This window comes from Pocillopora verrucosa, chromosome 7, assembly GCF_036669915.1.
Source record: "Pocillopora verrucosa isolate sample1 chromosome 7, ASM3666991v2, whole genome shotgun sequence".
Classification (NCBI taxonomy): Eukaryota; Metazoa; Cnidaria; class Anthozoa; order Scleractinia; family Pocilloporidae; genus Pocillopora; species Pocillopora verrucosa.
The window spans coordinates 7,199,330-7,216,886 of NC_089318.1; the positions used below are offsets into that span (position 1 = coordinate 7,199,330).

Sequence of the window (17,557 nt, forward strand, 5' to 3'; positions counted from 1 at the left end):
ATTATGATTTGGTGAGAAGCTGCACGGTGAAGGAGAGAGATAGAATCGTTTGCTGTTGATAGAGTTGCCCTATTTATTTATTTTTTTGTTACTTACATTTCTATCACAACATAGCGCGCGCACAAGGCCTACTTATATCCTCAGGGAGCTACCATGGTAAAAATCATTATTTATCATAGAAACTACGATGTTATACAAGGATCTGCAGCTCTGACAAAAGCCGTAACAACACCCTTTAAAAAATACGATATTTTTTCATGTGTGTTTGATAACGCCAATCAGCTGCTGACACCTCACTCGCCTTTCGCGTCACTCGGCCAGGTTGATAAATGAACGGCAAAGCCTTCAACATTCTCAATACAAGGTAGTTTGTCCGCGGAACTTTGTCGGATTATGGCGGCTAAACATTTAAAAATTTCGTACCGCTTACAGGGAGTGACGTTCAAACTTTCCTAGAAGGGAAAGAAAACCAATATATGAAAAGAAAAACCCAAAGTTACGTATTCAGTGACTTTGGTAATGGCCTTTGTCGTGGCTGAGAACGGAAATTGACAACTGGAAGATTTGTCACAGGCCGATTTTGGCTGTTTACTTTAAAGACTTCTTCTGGCGTAAGTAAAAAGTCAATAAATGAGAATTTTGTAAATTTAAAATTCCGCCCATTGTTGTTTTTGTAATCATGATTCAAAGCATTTTTCCATCTTGAGCCTTAGCGCCAACGCACTGTACGATTGTCGATTCGTCAATTTATTTTCTTTCATTATTGACGTCAGCTTTTCTCGTCACTAATGCGCTATTTTGTTTATATGATAAAACAAAATAATACAATGTGTTCGCTTTTTGAGACGTTTTTTCAACTCGACATTTCATATCCAGACGCGCGCCATACATTATTCTCTAAAAATAGTGCACGTCTGTGCAATTCATACATGACTTGTGCAGTATCACTTCTGCTAAAAGTTCCTGTCTAGTTTAGCGGCGAAAATTCAAAACTATCAGTATTAATACTATCTTTCCGTTTCTATCCCTATTTTGTGATCGACCTTTGTAGCTCAAAATGAAAAACAAAATATGCTGAATAAGACTGGTTTCGAGAAACAATTAGCATTTCTTTTCCCCTTCAAGCGACGAAATTAGTTTCGGAGTTGACAATACTTTATTCACAAACGCGATGGGAATTATGCTGAACACAGAACTGAGTATTCTGACTTCAACTGAGGCTTTGCGACGCTGGGGACTCTTCATTACAACGGAACATATTATTTGAAAGCGTTCCTTATGTACCCAAAGTTTTGTGCAACAAAAGATTTTTGTTTTGAAATCGTACAATTTTCAGATTTTAACTCAAAGTTAAACAATATTCAGGTTGCAAATTTTGGTAAACAACAATTCAAGCAGCGTAAATCTATCACAAGTGTCTCGTAGATGCGAGAGATTTGTAAGGTTTTTGCTCAGCTTTTTGAATAGTTGATATCAGTTTTGAGGGTTCATATATATCCTAAAAGTATTGTTAAATAGCGGATTTTAATTTTAAAAACCTTACAATTATTTCAGAATTTTCAAAATTCTTCAACATAAACCTACGCAATTTCTGGCCTTGAATTCTAGTAAACAACGATTCAAGCATATTGAATCTACTACGCGCTCTCGTAAATGCAAGAAATTCGTTCGTTTTTTGCCTCTGAGCAGAAAATGTTCAATTCTTTGAATAAAGATTTGGTCTGGTAATATTTCTTGGTCGTTTTTACCTTTTCATTTATTCATAGTTTTCGGGCAGAACATGATTACCTGGTAAATCGGACAAAGTTGTAATAAACTCTATTTTATCGAGCACAACTTGTGTCTGCATGCTATGTTATATGGAAATTTTTTCAGTTCATACTTTAGCTGTGCGTGTATCGAGTTATGAATCCACTTGGGAAGTTTGAAGAGCACTCAAGCAACTCTTACGCTTCTCTCGTGCTCTTAAAACGTATATCCTGCGTGCATCTCTAACTTGAAATACTCACGTTAAGCATGTAGCAATTCTTTATTGTACGTCCTCCGGCCCCCCCCCCCCCCCCCCCCTCAAATTCACTTATGGATATCTGCACCGCTGGACTTTACTTTAATCAAAAAATAGTTTAAGAAAAAAAGTTCATTTTCAATTAGGGTGAGGAAGCTACATTCCAGAGAACATCGCGGCGTTAATAGATGCTGCAGTCAGAATCCCTGCCTCAATGGGAGAGTATGTTAGGAGATTTGTGACAATCACAGCCCCAGGTTTAACTGTACCTGTTCTTACAAATACACTGGTAAGCGTTGTGGTCAGATTACACATCCAAGAAGCTGCACAGCTAACAACGGGGCCTCGCAATCAGGAAAATACGATGTTTTTGATTCAGCCAATAAACCGTTTTGTTTACTATGACTTGCAGTCAGAACCTGGCTTTGTATGGGCATTGATACAGTCGTTATCCTTTGCCAATGAGGCCACATATAAGGATAAGGGGTTTGGCACGGATTTCCCCGTGAATGACAATAGCAATGAACCGGACTGGAACTGTTACCGCTTTTCCTTATCACTCATGCGGTCTCTCTCAAACCACTTCACATCTGAGAGTAACATGCACGCGCTGTTCTGGCAGGTCATTACATATTCGGTGACTGAGGTGGAGGTTGCAAACTGTTTAAGTATATTAACATCCGTCGTATTAACTGTTCTGATTGCACCGCCTACACAAGAATGAATCTTAATGGTGCTTAGTTCGTTAACAGTTTGAAAAGCAGGAGAAAAGAATGCGACTTTGATGGATCTGTAGGAGCCGTTGACAACGCAAATAATTTTGGACGGTATCATTCCGGAGCGATAAATAGGAATCACCGCTGCTCCTCTTCGGATTCTTCTTCAACGCAATACTGGTTTGGGGTTAGACATGAATAGGTTATTCTAAGTTCCAATAATCTACTAAAGCTAGAATGAGTTGTGAGTATTAGATAAGGTTTTTGTTTTCTTTAAGGATTCTGACCTTTTCTGGTTGTGGTTGCTTTTTGTTTTGCTTTGTTTTGTTTCTTTTTTTTCCCAAAAGGCATTTGGTTTCTAGAAAATTGTCTGTTTTGAAATCGAAGAAATTGATTTGAATCTCGTTACCCGTTCCACTTCCGTTACCGTTACCGTCAAACCGAAACAATAAAGACAGCCAATCAGAACAAAATATGATATCACGGGAACATTCAGAATTCAAAGACTAACAAGCAATTGCAAGCGTTGTAATCTGTGATTTTTTTAGCTTTACATTGCTTAGGTAGAAGATTAGCCCGAGCTTTGTATACCAAAAATGCAAAGCTAATGCAATCCTGGCTCCCTTTTGAAGCATAAAAACAAGAACAAAATTGCGCTGTGATAGTAGTTTAAAAATAATTCATGGCTAGTATACGTAAGCTAAAATACGAATATGTTCAAATACGCCCTAGGAACCTTAAAAAAAACTTATATCTGTAACATACACAATATAAAAAACCTAAAAAATTTAAATATGTTATCTTCTGGAGTTAGAACCACCAAGGGTAAAGACCAACTAGGGTCTTAGTTGCTATTCAACTAAGTTGCATAGCTTAAGACGAAGACTGAATTGCATAGTTGCACTAAGTTTGTTTGTATAGATTTGATAGCTATAGGAAGGGGCATCATCACATTTTATTTAATCGCCTGAATGCTGTTTCATCAATTTACATACCCTCAGGTATTACTTTGTTATTTTTATTTAGAGAGAAAGAGACATTTGTGGTAAAATAACTCGAAAACCGATCTCTTCTGCAGCCTTGTAGATACATCTCAGGAGTCAGCAGGATGATAGAAGTCCACTGTCATAAATTTGCACAAAGAAATCTTTACATCTTTGAAGTCGAAAACGACTCACTTTGTATCTGTTGTCAAGAGGAAGAGTTCACCATGTACCTGGTCGAAGGATTTGGAAAGTGGTTTAATGATAAAAATGCCCTCTCTTTCTCACCAACCGGCTTCAGTCAAAATTGTCATTTAGGAAAGCCCCTTTTGAGACTGATCTAATTACAAAAACTTCGAATTTCTCCTTCTTCTTTGGCTAATTACTATCAAGCCAAGCTTGACCGTCCAGTTTTGTGTAACATTAGTGTACAGATTTGCTTGTGAATATTATGAAAATAAAGGAAACTTCATATAACGAAACTATAAAAAATTACTCAGTTATTAGATGATTTCGAAATTTTTGCTTTGTTATTGTGAGTTTGTTTGTTTTGTTTTTGTTAAAGCTTGAAGTTGTAGGAAGTTATTTTATTATTTCTTTGTATTTTTAGGATAAAATAAGTTGCCATCCGCAACCGAGTGTAAAATGGTAGCTTATCTAAGATAATTATAATTTTTATTGGGGAAACCAGAAGGCCCCCTTAAAGCTAAAAAAAATAATGACACAATCAATCTCTATCGTTTTCTGTTAATGAAGCGGCTACATCCCTCACCGACAAAACATTGATCTAATTCAACTATTTACGATTATTTCTGGCTTCTAAATCAAGCATACTTACTTAATAAGTTAGAGAGAAGAGAGAAACTAAAAATTTACGCGTAACATTTGTGAAGGTTTTTCATTGCAAAACATCTATTACACTAATTTCCAAACAAATTACGATGTTCGATTCACAAAATTTTGAACTTCCTTATAAGATTCATGAAGTTTTTTCAAACGGGTAAGTACTGGTTATTATCGGTTTGGCACAGACGATCATTTTAAGGCCTGGGGTGGATGACTGCAGAAAAAAAAAAAAGCCATCAACAATAATGCCTGGAGAGAAACAGTAAAATTGCTTCGGGTTGTATTCTATTTCAGCGTTATTATTATTATTACTTCTAGTTTTGATCCCTAGTAGACTCCTCAATGGTGAAGTCTGACCTTAATCTCTCCTTCTCTAGTTGACGCTTTTAAACTGTGAATGGATGGCATACGTTCTTGGATAATTCATATCATTCGGCTCTTATTCAAAATTTACATAATGTGAAGAAGTATCAATGATAACAAGTGTCTATATTATCATCTATGTTCCTTATTTGCACATCTTTCTAGAGAAGGGTCAGCGTTTGAGAAAGATTTTGTGATATTTTATCATTTTTTCATGCAAATTTTTAAATTCATGAGTGAAACTTTGCACATCGTTGGGCCATTGAAACTTCGAATGAAATATCACTGGCAAAGTGTGTTGATCAAAACAAGTTGGACAAAACAACCGGGTCAATTATTCGTTCTTGCTTGAAAATATAGATAAGTTGAGTGTGTAACGAACGTAAAACTTTCCATCACTTATCAATTACAACGTGGAAAAATAGCCTCGGGGGCCCCATTTCCACATGCAAGCTTACGTTCAGGGCGTTAACTCATCTTAGGTTTTTCCAAGCAGCAGTTAACTGATGCAACAATCATGTTAGTGTAGTCACCTCGGGTTAACTCGAACAGGCACCTCAATGACTTCAACAGCTTTCCCTCGTTCATCTCTGATTCATGGCCAAGAGATAATTGTGTAGGTGATTATGACAATTATAGATAATTAGGGAGCTATGTGCCTTATTTTGCTACCATTCGTTTGTTACATGTGATGTGTAAGGATGACTGCTTGTATATATAATCATTATTCCCTCGGTTCAAATCAAGCAACTGAGAGCTCAATGATGCCAATCAAGATATAAAGCCATTAGCGATGAAATTTAGAGAAGGAAGAAATTACCATAATCAGGTGAGGAGCTACACTGTGCCAAGATGTGGTAAACTTAAGTTGTTTAGTCTATTTTATTCAATTTACTGGGCAGACGAATATCCTGAAGTGATCTACTCTGTCAAAAGTGGAATTCTTATCATGAAAATCAAATAAACCAGGCTACAGCAAATTTCTGCCCCTTGCTTTCAAGCTCTTTTATGTGGGTAGCTTTTCTTCTTAACTCGTCAAAATATCGGTTCTCTTAGCAAAATGAGGCCAAAACTGACGCCCTCTTACCATTAATTTTAAAAATTAAAAAGTTTCGGAACATTACACATTAATAGTCACCGCGACAGAAGGGCTGCCATGTTCGGGGGGGGTCTTCATATTTTGAAAAACATTGCGATTCTTATTTAAAACACCTTTTAAAGCTGCACTTATGAACCTAAATAATTCACTTAAGTTTTTCTAGTTTTTCGGTTTATTGACTACAATATTTAATTTTTCCACTTCGGTGAATAATTACTAACTGGCTCTACAGACAGAACTTATGTGTTTTTACAGTCAACGGATACAACATAAGATCAGAGTTTGTTAGCTGACTGGTCTGTATTCTATTTCTTTTCTTAAAGCTGGAAAAGAAACCAGCCATACGGTTGCGAAATTTATAGGTGTAGCGAAACTCGAGATATTATCATTCATCGATGGAAGGAAAGCTTACTTTAAGAGCTTTCATTAATATTGTATATCCTATACTCCTATGGTAAAAAAAATAAAATGCGACCCTTTTTAAATATTCAAGTGTGAATAATACATTCCAAATCGTTCTTAGAGTTGACTTTGTAGAGTACAGAGATTCATAAGTGCATCGCTGAAAGAGGATCTTTTAACAACTGATGGTGGGTAGAGTTTCCCTTTTTTGGTTTTGTAACGCAAAACATTTTGAGACGTCTCTTATTATCAAAACGCTTTTTTTTAATAAATGACACACACGAAACTTTTGAAAGTTTTACGTTTCAAGAAACACTCCTTAAACTTGGGCGATTTGATACATGAACGTCAGTCTTTGATAAAGTTCATTGCAGGGGCTGTTTCATTGAGATTTGATATACTTCGACATTAAGCTTTGCATTCAACTAACTGCAACCGACATACTTTTAATCAGCAATTACTGGTTCGTGTATTTTTTTTATATCAGTTCCATTTTCCAATATATCTCCCTCCATTGTAATCTGGGCAATGAAGAGAAATCCGCATTTGAGCTGACAATCAATTCTTTATAAACTGTGTTCAGCTTAGGCTAAACTGCAAGGAACGTTTACGGCTCCTTTTGTAGAGCATTCCTAACACAAACCGTCGAGGAGCAATTTCGTTTGGGCTTGAATGTTTGCCTAGTCTTCTTTTCAAAATTCCGCAAATATGTGATTCTGTAGTGAAGATCGACTTTACAGCGAGACGGATACACTCTTTTCAGTCTTTCAAAACGTTTACTGACTCAGAAGAAGGTCTCAATATGGTAATGGCTCTTTCGGCTAACGACTAAAATTTTGGCAATTTACTGCTAACTATTATTTTCTTTCCGTCGCAATTAAGCAAGAGACCCAAATATCTATATGTTTCGTTCCAAATTACCCCATGCTTATCAGAAATAATCATGTATTTTTTTTTCTTCACATTAGTAGTGCTATTGCTATGGGCATCGTACAATATCTCCAAGTCGTGCTGTTTGTATTCAGTTTGACCCTCTCCACTGAGGCACAGGAAAAAGTTACTTGTCAAAACTTTAAGTTTGCTATCGATCGCGATGTCATCCATAACCAAATTCTTGAGGGTCACGTGTTTGAAAGATTGACAGTTCCAAAGGCCATTGACTGTTACTTGAAGTGCAAAGATGACTGCTTGTGTGTATCCATGAATTATTTCCCTCTGTCCAAAGAAAACAATTGTGAGCTCAACAACGCTAACAAAGAGATGGAGCCAGCGGCGATGAAATGGAGGCAAGGGGGAAATTATTATGATTTGGTGAGAAGCTACACGGTGAAGGTGAGATAAGATTATTTATTTAATTCCTTACTCATTTATTTATCAACTTCCGTAAACAAAGTAAATATCCCAAGATGTTCAAGTTCATAAATAAAATAAGTATTTCCACACGATCAAGTTTTGCGGTACTCCTTAAAAAAAAGATGTGTTATATGTCAGTCCGAGCCAAAGACAATTTTGTGCATGCCGTTTTGTCTGCGATATGATTGGTCTAGACAAAACCAAAACAACTGATTTGGCTGAGAGAGGATTGGATCCGTTCCCTTTCTCACAAACTATTTTCTTAACGGCCACGTCGTAATGCGAAGGGAACGGCAGGACAGACATGACTACAAATTTCATAAAGACATCATTGGCTTACCCATTGCTGTATTACTGCATTTCAAATCTACTTTGCAATGGAAATTTCATCTCCATTCTGGCACCCCGTTATGTGTTGTACGCACACGTACTTTGCTCGCACTGTTTGTTATCGATTCGATCAGATTCCGGTGAGATTTTTTTTCGATGGGTGCTAAAAAGTATATGCCAACCCAATTCTATGAGCATGCTGAGCTAAAACATCCTTTGAATGTTGCTGTAGGGTGGAGGCAAATACGCACCAGAGAAGCATCATTGCATCAACAGATGCTGCCGCACCAATCCTTGTCTCAATGGAGGAGTATGTCAGGAGATTTGTGACACTCATAGCACCAGGTTTAACTGTACCTGTCCTAACACATACTCTGGTCAGCGGTGTGAGAAGATGAAACATCCGAGAAGCTGCAAAGACATAGCTAAGAACGGTGCCTTGACATCAGGAAAATACGACATCTACGATTCAAGCAATGAACGGTTTTCTGTTTACTGTGACTTGCAGTCTGAACCTGACTTTGCATGGACGTTAATACAATCGTTATCCTTGTCCAAGAGAAATGCCTTCAATTATACTGGGTTTGGCAAAAACTTTGAGATTGATATTGAAGTGGGGGAAGTTAATTGGAACGAGTTCCGACTATCCTTATCACAGATGCAGTATCTTGCTAATCACTCCACACATCTGAGAGCAACTTGTAACTTTTCTACGGATGGTCTGCAGTATACGGACTACGCACGCGCTAAGCTGGCAGGTCATGACATTTTTGGTACCTGGAACACCTGCCAGATGTACGAATATGTCAATATCCGAGGAATCAATTGTTCTAATTGCACCGCCCTCACAAAACAGCAGGAAGATGTGTCCTGGCACATAAGGAGTTACAATAGCACACAATTCGGATGTGAATTTAATGGAAAACCAGGTGGAGTCCCCGATGAAAAAAATTTCGGAAAATTTCACAACAAGTATATAAATCTGGATCACCGTGCTCGTTTTCTCCTGCTTCTACAACGCAGCATTGGTTTGGAGCTAAATGTGACGTGTAACTTTTTGCGAATTCATTTCCTTCATAGAAAGGAAACACAGCCAACTGAAAGCAAGAAAACATCGGAGCAAGGCATCATGTGCCTCCAAGTTTGGCCCATTTAGGAGCTGAACTTGAACTAAACGTTTAATATCTCAGATAGTTACACTGACCTTTATCACAGAAGAATGTAGACATGCACAAGAGCGACGTCATAAGCAACCTTAGATACGTAGCGTCCATATTTGAATAGTTGAAAATAAGTAGGCGGTCTCTGTACAAACACTTTTTACCTGCACATTCATCTTTTCATGTAATGTTCAATAGATAGTACACTTACATCTTAAAAGCCAAAGGTCGATAAAATTGGCCTTTTTTCGTATTCGTCTTTGAAAACGCATTCAGAGCTCACCATTAGTTGATTTATGCAAATTATTTTCAAGCAAGTGACTAATCGTAAGTTAAAATGCTTGTGTCTAGATTCAGAGATGTTTAAATAACTCTGTACGCTATTAATCTAATTATGACATGTTTTGTCGTCGTAGGGCGGTATTTTCTTTCGGTCAATCAACCGTTTTCTCTTTACTGATAATTGAAAACTTAGGATCGGCTTCGTTAGTTGATCAGTAGATAAAACAAAGCTTTAAGTTGTATGTTTCTTGATTTGGCTTTAAAAAATCCGTACAGTGAGGATAAATGGTATTTACTTAGTGGCAGGAGAGATGTTAGTAATTTCTCCTAAGTGATAAATATGTACAGCTTGCTTGATTTTAATATTAGGGACTCAGATACATAACTGTTAGAAGCCCTCACCAGCCTCTCTTTTCACAAGGACTAATGGTACTTAAATGCCTCGTTAGGATCAATGCTTACTTTATAACACTGTACATTTGTTCATTAAAAACAAATTTTGAAATGTTCAAAATGTAGGAGATGAAGTAGGTATAGTAGTTGGAGCAGATTGTTGTCAAGAAAAGCACCAGTGAAGTGTAAAGGTCATTCAGGATGGTTGTAACATAATGTGAGGACATCATCTTATTATAGAATCATTCCAGACTTTTCCTTTAAAGCTTGTGGACTTTTACCAGGCGGACATTTACACTGTTGGACGCGCTGGCATATACATTATTAAATACAAATCAGAAGTGACGATGAAGTTATATTACTAGTTATAAAGTTAATCATTGGAAATCTACGTTTCCGGAAGTTTGGAAACGTTCAATGGATAAAATTGACGATTTAGAAGCTTCTTAAAGTGATGCCATTTTCCCCTCAAAAGTGGTATTCGAATTGCGCGAAAAAAACCGCTGACGTCACTTTGGTAAAACCATAAAATCGAAATTCAGTATGGCGAATTAGTATGAAAGATGCGCCGCAACGAGGGCGATATTGTGTTGCTGGTGCCCGTCTCTGATCAAGCAAAGCTCTCAGAAGATATCGTCCGCCACCGGGCATAGAATGTTCAGTTCCCGAACGATCCCGACTGTGAGAGGAAAATGGGTGAAATTTGTCCGCAGACAAAGGCACGATCTTGACTATCCAACTTGGCCGTAAACGTCGCTTTGTTGGGGCAAATTTTGAAGAATTATGCTATGAATGAAACTTTTCCATATTAAACAGCATGATGAAGGCCCAAGAGATGAAGATGAGGCGCTTTTTGAGAAACGACACTGTGCCAACCAGGGACTCTTGTTTTGTGTTTCTGTACCGTTTCCTTAAATGTTTTTCTAGTTTTTCTCTTTGCATACTAATACTGCTTAGAAAAGTCATTCCAAAAATTCAGCTTCTTTAATGTACAAATAACTTAAAAGAAACCCAGTTGAAATATCATCAAAGGTGGCGGATGCAAAAGTAAGGATAAGTGAGGTAATTCCAATTGGATAATATATCTGGATCGCCATGTACACTGTACCTTAAATTCTCATTTTAATCTCGGTCAATTTATTTATATCAGGTATTCAACCTGTCATCGAGATATTCGACCCGGAGAACGATGGCCCCTTTGTCAATAAGTATTACGTAATCGCTTTCGCGTCAAAAGAAGAGAACACTTTAAGGCGCTGGTTAAGATCTTGCCGAACGTCTTAAGCGCCGTTTATACCGCGTTCCACCGTAGTACGATCACGTACCTATTCATGATTTTTTGCCGTTTCCCTACGTGTACTCTGATTGCTACGAACTCATTTTAAATGTCTTAGTATAATTATTAAGATATCCAACTAATTTGTACGTTTTTAAGGTCCACCATGAGTGTTCTTCGCTATCTACGCGCCATGTTGTTGGTATCTCAGCTCACTCAGACCAATAAGGCTCAGCCAACAGTAAATTGTCAAAACTCATAATCACATTCTTGAGGGTCGCGTGTTTCAAAGATTGACAGTCCACAGCGCCACCCAGTGTTACGTGAAGTGCTAAGATGACTGCCTGTGGGTATCCATGAATTATTTCCCTCCGTTCCAAGAAAATAACTGTGAGCTCAACGACGCTAACAAAGACGCAGAAAAAGCCGCAATGATATGGAGGAAATTATTATGATTTGGTGAGAAGCTAGACGGTAAAGGAGAGAGATAGAATCGTTTGCTGTTGATAGAATTGTCTTATTTATTTATTTTTTTGTTACTTACATTTTTATCACAACATAGCGCGCGCACAAGGCCTACATATATCCTAAGGGAGCTACCATGATAAAAATCATTATTTATCATATGAACTACGATGTTATATAAGAACACACGTGAAAAAATACGATATTTTTCACGTGTGTTTGATAACGCCAATCAGCTGCTGACACATCACTCGCCTTTCGCGTCACTCGGCCAGGTTGATAAATGAACGGCAAAGCCCTCAACATTCTCAATACAAGGTAGTTTGTCCGCGGAACTTTCTCGGATTATGGCGGCTAAAACATTTAAAAATTTCGTACCGCTTACAGGGAGTGACGTTCAAACTTTCCTAGAAGGGAAAGAAAACCAATATATGAAAAGAAAAACCCAAAGTTACGTATTCAGTGACTTTGGTAATGGCCTTTGTCTTGGCTGAGAACGGAAATCGACAACTGCAAGATTTGTCACAGGCCGATTTTGGCTGTTTACTTGAAAGACTTCTTCTGTCGGTAAGTAAAAAGTCAATAAATGAGAATTTTGTAAATTTAAAATTCCGCCCATTGTTGTTTTTGTAATCATGATTCAAAGCATTTTTCCATCTTGAGCCTTAGCGCCAACGCACTGTACGATTGTCGATGCTTCATTTATTTTCTTTCATTATTGACGTCAGCTTTTCTCGTCACTAATGCGCTATTGTGTTTATATGATAAACAAATAATACAAGGTCGCTTTTTGAGTGTTCAACTCGACATTTCATATCTACGCGCGCCCATGCATTATTCTCTAAAAATAGTGCACGTCTGTGCATTCATAACATGACTTGTGCAGTATCACTTCGGCTAAAAGTCCTGTCGAGTTTAGCGGCGAGAATTCAAAACTATCAGTTAAGACTATCTTTCCGTTGTATCCCTATTTAGAAAGACCTTTGTAGCTCAAAATGCAAACAAAATATGCTGAATAAGACTGGTTTCGAGAAACAATGAGCATTTCTTTTTCTCTTCAAGCGACGAAATTAGTTTCGGAGTTGACAATACTTTATTCACAAACGCGATGGGAATTATGGCTGAAAACAGAACTGAGTATTCTGACTTCAACTGAAGCTTTGCGACGCTGGGGACTCTTCATTACAACGGAAAATATTATTTTGAAGCGTTGTTATGTACCCAAAGTTTTGTTGAACAGAAGATTTTGTTTTGAAATCGTACAATTTTCAGAATTTTTAACTCAAAGTTAAACAATATTCAGGTTGCAAATTTTGGTAAACAACAATTCGAGCAGTGTAAATCTATCACAAGTGTCTCGTAGATGCGAGAGATTTGTAAGTTTTTGCTCAGCTTTTTGAATAATTGATATCAGTTTTGAGGGTTCATATATATCCTAAAAGTATTGTGAAATAGCAGATTTTAATTTTAAAAACCTTACAATTAGTTCAGAATTTTCAAAATCTTCAACATAAACCTACGCAATTTCTGGCCTTGAATTCTAGTAAACAACGATTCAAGCATATTCAAGCGTAAATCTGTCACAAGTATCTCGTAGATGCGAGAGATTTGTAAGTTTTTGCTCAGCTTTTTGAATAGTTGATATCAGTTTTGAGGGTTCATATATATCCTAAAAGTGTTGTTAAATAGCAGATTTTAATCTTAAAAACCTTACAATTATTTCAGAATTTTCAAAATCTTCAACATAAACCTACGCAATTTCTGGCCATGAATTCTAGTAAACAACGATTCAAGCATATTGAATGTACTACGCGCTCTCGTAAATACAAGAAATTCGTTCGTTTTTTGCCTCTGAGCAGAAAATGTTCAATTCTTTGAATAAAGATTTGGTCTGGAAATATTTCTTGGTCGTTTTTACCTTTTCATTTATTCATAGTTTTCGGGTAGAACATGATTACCTGGTAAATCGGACAAAGTTGTAATAAACTCTATTTTATCGAGCACAACTTGTGTCTGCATGCTATGTTATATGGAAATTTTTTCAGTTCATACTTTAGCTGTGCGTGTATCGAGTTATGAATCCACTTGGGAAGTTTGAAGAGCACTCAAGCAACTCTTACGCTTCTCTCGTGCTCTTAAAACTTATATCCTGCGTGCATCTCTAACTTGATATACGCACGTTAAGCATGTAGCAATTCTTTATTGTACGTCCCCCGGGCCCCCCCCCCCCCCCCCCTCAAATTCACTTATGGATATCTGCACCGCTGGACTTTACTTTAATCAAAGAATAGTTTAAGAAAAAAAAGTTCATTTTCAATCAGGAAGGAAGCTACATTCCAGAGAACATCGCGGCGTCAATAGATGCTGCAGTCAGAATCCCTGCCTCAATGGGGGAGTATGTTAGGAGATTTGTGACAATCACAGCCCCAGGTTTAACTGTACCTGTTCTTACAAATACACTGGTAAGCGTTGTGGTCAGATTACACATCCAAGAAGCTGCACAGCTAACAACGGGGCCTCGCAATCAGGAAAATACGATGTTTTTGATTCAGCCAATAAACCGTTTTCTGTTTACTATGACTTGCAGTCAGAACCTGGCTTTGTATGGGCATTGATACAGTCGTTATCCTTTGCCAATGAGGCCACATATGAACCGGACTGCAACTGTTACAGCTTTTCCTTATCACTTATGCAGTCTCTCTCAAACCACTTCACACATCTGAGAGTAACATGCACGCGCTGTTCTGGCAGGTCATTACATATTCGGTGACTGAGGTGGAGGTTGCAAACTGTTTAAGTATATTAACATCCGTCGTATTAACTGTTCTGATTGCACCGCCTACACAAGAATGAATCTTAATGGTGCTTAGTTCGTTAACAGTTTGAAAAGCAAGGAGAAAGAATGCGACTTTGATGGATCTGTAGGAGCCGTTGACAACGCAAATAATTTTGGACGGTATCATTCCGGAGCGATAAATAGGAATCACCGCTGCTCCTCTTCGGATTCTTCTTCAACGCAATACTGGTTTGGGGTTAGACATGAATAGGTTATTCTAAGGCCTGTTCCAAACGTCGTGCTACTGCCGTGCCGAACTCAAATGAAATAGTAATTTCGATTTAAGCACGGCAGTAGCACGCCGTTTGAAACCATTAAGCGCGGCACGGCTGAATTAGGTTCGGCACGACTACTTAGCGCGGCAGGCCTTGCCGTGCCGCACGGCAGTAGCACGACTTGGTTTCAAGCGTTGTGCTACTGTCGCGCCGAACTCAATTCATAAATTAATTTAACGGATTTTGCACTATTTGCATACTATTACGCATGCGCACTAATAAAAAAAGACAAATCTACCCGTTTTGCCCGAAAGCTTGAGAGAAGAGGAATCCGACGGTGACAATAAATTGCTTAGGGTTAGGGTTAGGGTTAGGGTTTGGAAACGCCGGCACGATCGTAATACAGTAACTTGCTGGCTCTCGTCAAGGGAAACCAGAAGAAGAATAATGAATAACAGTATTCAATATGGACTGTTGCATTCGCCTGCGTTGCCTTCTGGCATTTAAAATTGTCTTAAACAAAACAAACTTCTCGCGCTCTTCGTTAAGGTTTCCCTCCGCCATTTTGGATGGGGCGATACCGCTGGATGGATGGTTTGTTTTGTCTTTTGAATTTGGCGCGACTGCATTAGGTTCGACGTTTGAAACCGCTGCCGTGCTATCGTCGTGCCACTGCCGAGCCAAATTCATTTGAGTTCGGCACGGCAGTAGCACGACGTTTGGAACAGGCCTAAGTTCCAATAATCTACTAAAGCTAGAATGAGTTGTGAGTATTAGATAAGATTTTTGTTTTCTTTAAGGATTCTGACCTTTTCTGGTTGTGGTTGCTTTTGTTTTGCTTTGTTTTGTTTCTTTTTTTCACAAAAGGCCTTTGGTTTCTAGAAAATTGTCTGTTTTGAAATCGAAGAAATTGATTTGAATCTCGTTACAGTTCCACTTCCGTTACCGTTACCGTCAAACCGAAACAATAAAGACAGCCAATCAGAACAAAATATGATATCACGGGAACATTCAGAATTCAAAGACTAACAAGGAAACTGTTGTAATCTGTGATTTTTTTTAGCTTTGCATTGCTTAGGTAGAAGATTAGCCCGAGCTTTGTATACCAAAAATGCAAAGCTAATGCAATCCTGGCTCCCTTTTGAAGCATAAAAACAAGAACAAAGTTGCGCTGTGATAGTAGTTTAATAATAATTCATGGCTAGTATACGTAAGCTAAAATACGAATATGTTCAAATACGCCCTAGGAACCTTTAAAAAACTTATATCTGTAACATACACAATATAATATAACAAAATGGTTCGAAATTAAATTAAAAAGCCTAAAAAAATTGAAATATGTTATCTTCTGGAGTTAGAACAACCGAGGGTAAAGACCAACTAGGGTCTTAGTTGCTATTCAACTAAGTTGCATAGCTTAAGACGAGGACTGAATTGCATAGTTGCATTAAGTTTGTTTGTATAGGATTTGATAGCTATAGGAAGGGGCATCATCACATTTTATTTAATCGCCTGAATGCTGTTTCATCGATTTACATACCCTCAGGTATTACTTCGTTATTTTTATTTAGAGAGAAAGAGACATTTGTGGTAAAATAACTCGAAACCGATCTCTTCTGCAGCCTTGTAGATAAATCTCAGGAGTCAGCAGGATGATAGAAGTCCACTGTCATAAATTTGCACAAAGAAATCTTTACTTCTTCTTTGACTAATTACTATCAAGCCTAGCTTGACCGTCCAGTTTTGTGTAAGATTAGTGTACAGGTTTGCTTGTGAATATTATGAAAATAAAGGAAACTTCATATAACGAAACTATAAAGGATTACTCAGTTATTAGATGATTTCGAAATTTTTACTTTGTTATTGTGAGTTTGTTTGTTTTGTTTTTGTTAAAGCTTGAAGTTATAGGAAGTTATTTTATTATTTCTTTTGTATTTTTAGGATAAAATAAGTTGCCATCCGCAACCGAGTGTAAAATGGTAGCTTATCTAAGATAATTATAATTTTTATTGGGGAAACCAGAAGGCCCCCTTAAAGCTAAAAAAAATAATGACACAATCTCTATCATTTTCTGTTAATGAAGCGGCTACATCCCTCACCGACAAAACATTGATCTAATTCAACTATTTACGATTATTTCTGGCTTATAAATCAAGCATACTTACTTAATAAGTTAGAGAGAAGATTCTTTTTCATGAAGTTTTTCAAACGAGTAAGTACTGTTTATTATCGGTTTGGCACGGACGATCATTTTACGGCCTGGGTGCGTGTCTTTCGTCTGGGGTGGATGACTGCAGAAAAAAAAAAAGACATCAACAATAATGCCTGGAGAAACAGTAAAATTGCTTCGGGTTGTATTCTATTTCAGCGTTATTATTATTATTACTTCTAGTTTTGATCCCTAGTAGACTCCTCAATGGTGAAGTCTGACCTTAATCTCTCCTTCTCTAGTTGACGCTTTTAAACTGTGAATGGATGGCATGCGTTCTTGGATAATTCATATCATTCGGCTCTTATTCAAAATTTACATAATGTGAAGAAGTATCAATGATAACAAGTGTCTAATATTTTCATCTATGTTCCTTATTTGCACATCTTTCTAGAGAAGGGTCAGCGTTTGAGAAAGATTTTGTGGTATTTTATCATTTTTTCATGCAAATTTTTAAATTCATGAGTGAAACTTTGCACATCGTTGGGCCATTGAAACTTCGAATGAAATATCACTGGCAAAGTGTGTTGATCAAAACAAGTTGGACAAATAACAACCGGTTCAATTATTGGTTCTTGCTTGAAAATATAGATAAGTTGAGTGTGTAACGAACGTAAAACTTTC

The 17,557-nt window shown here is 37.4% G+C and overlaps 1 pseudogene; it reads left to right on the plus strand.

The window, feature by feature from the left end:
- The first annotated feature begins 7,395 nt into the window (after nucleotides 1–7,395).
- Nucleotides 7,396–9,150, plus strand: LOC131769261 (protocadherin-like wing polarity protein stan; annotated as a pseudogene).
- Nucleotides 9,151–17,557: the final 8,407 nt, after the last annotated feature.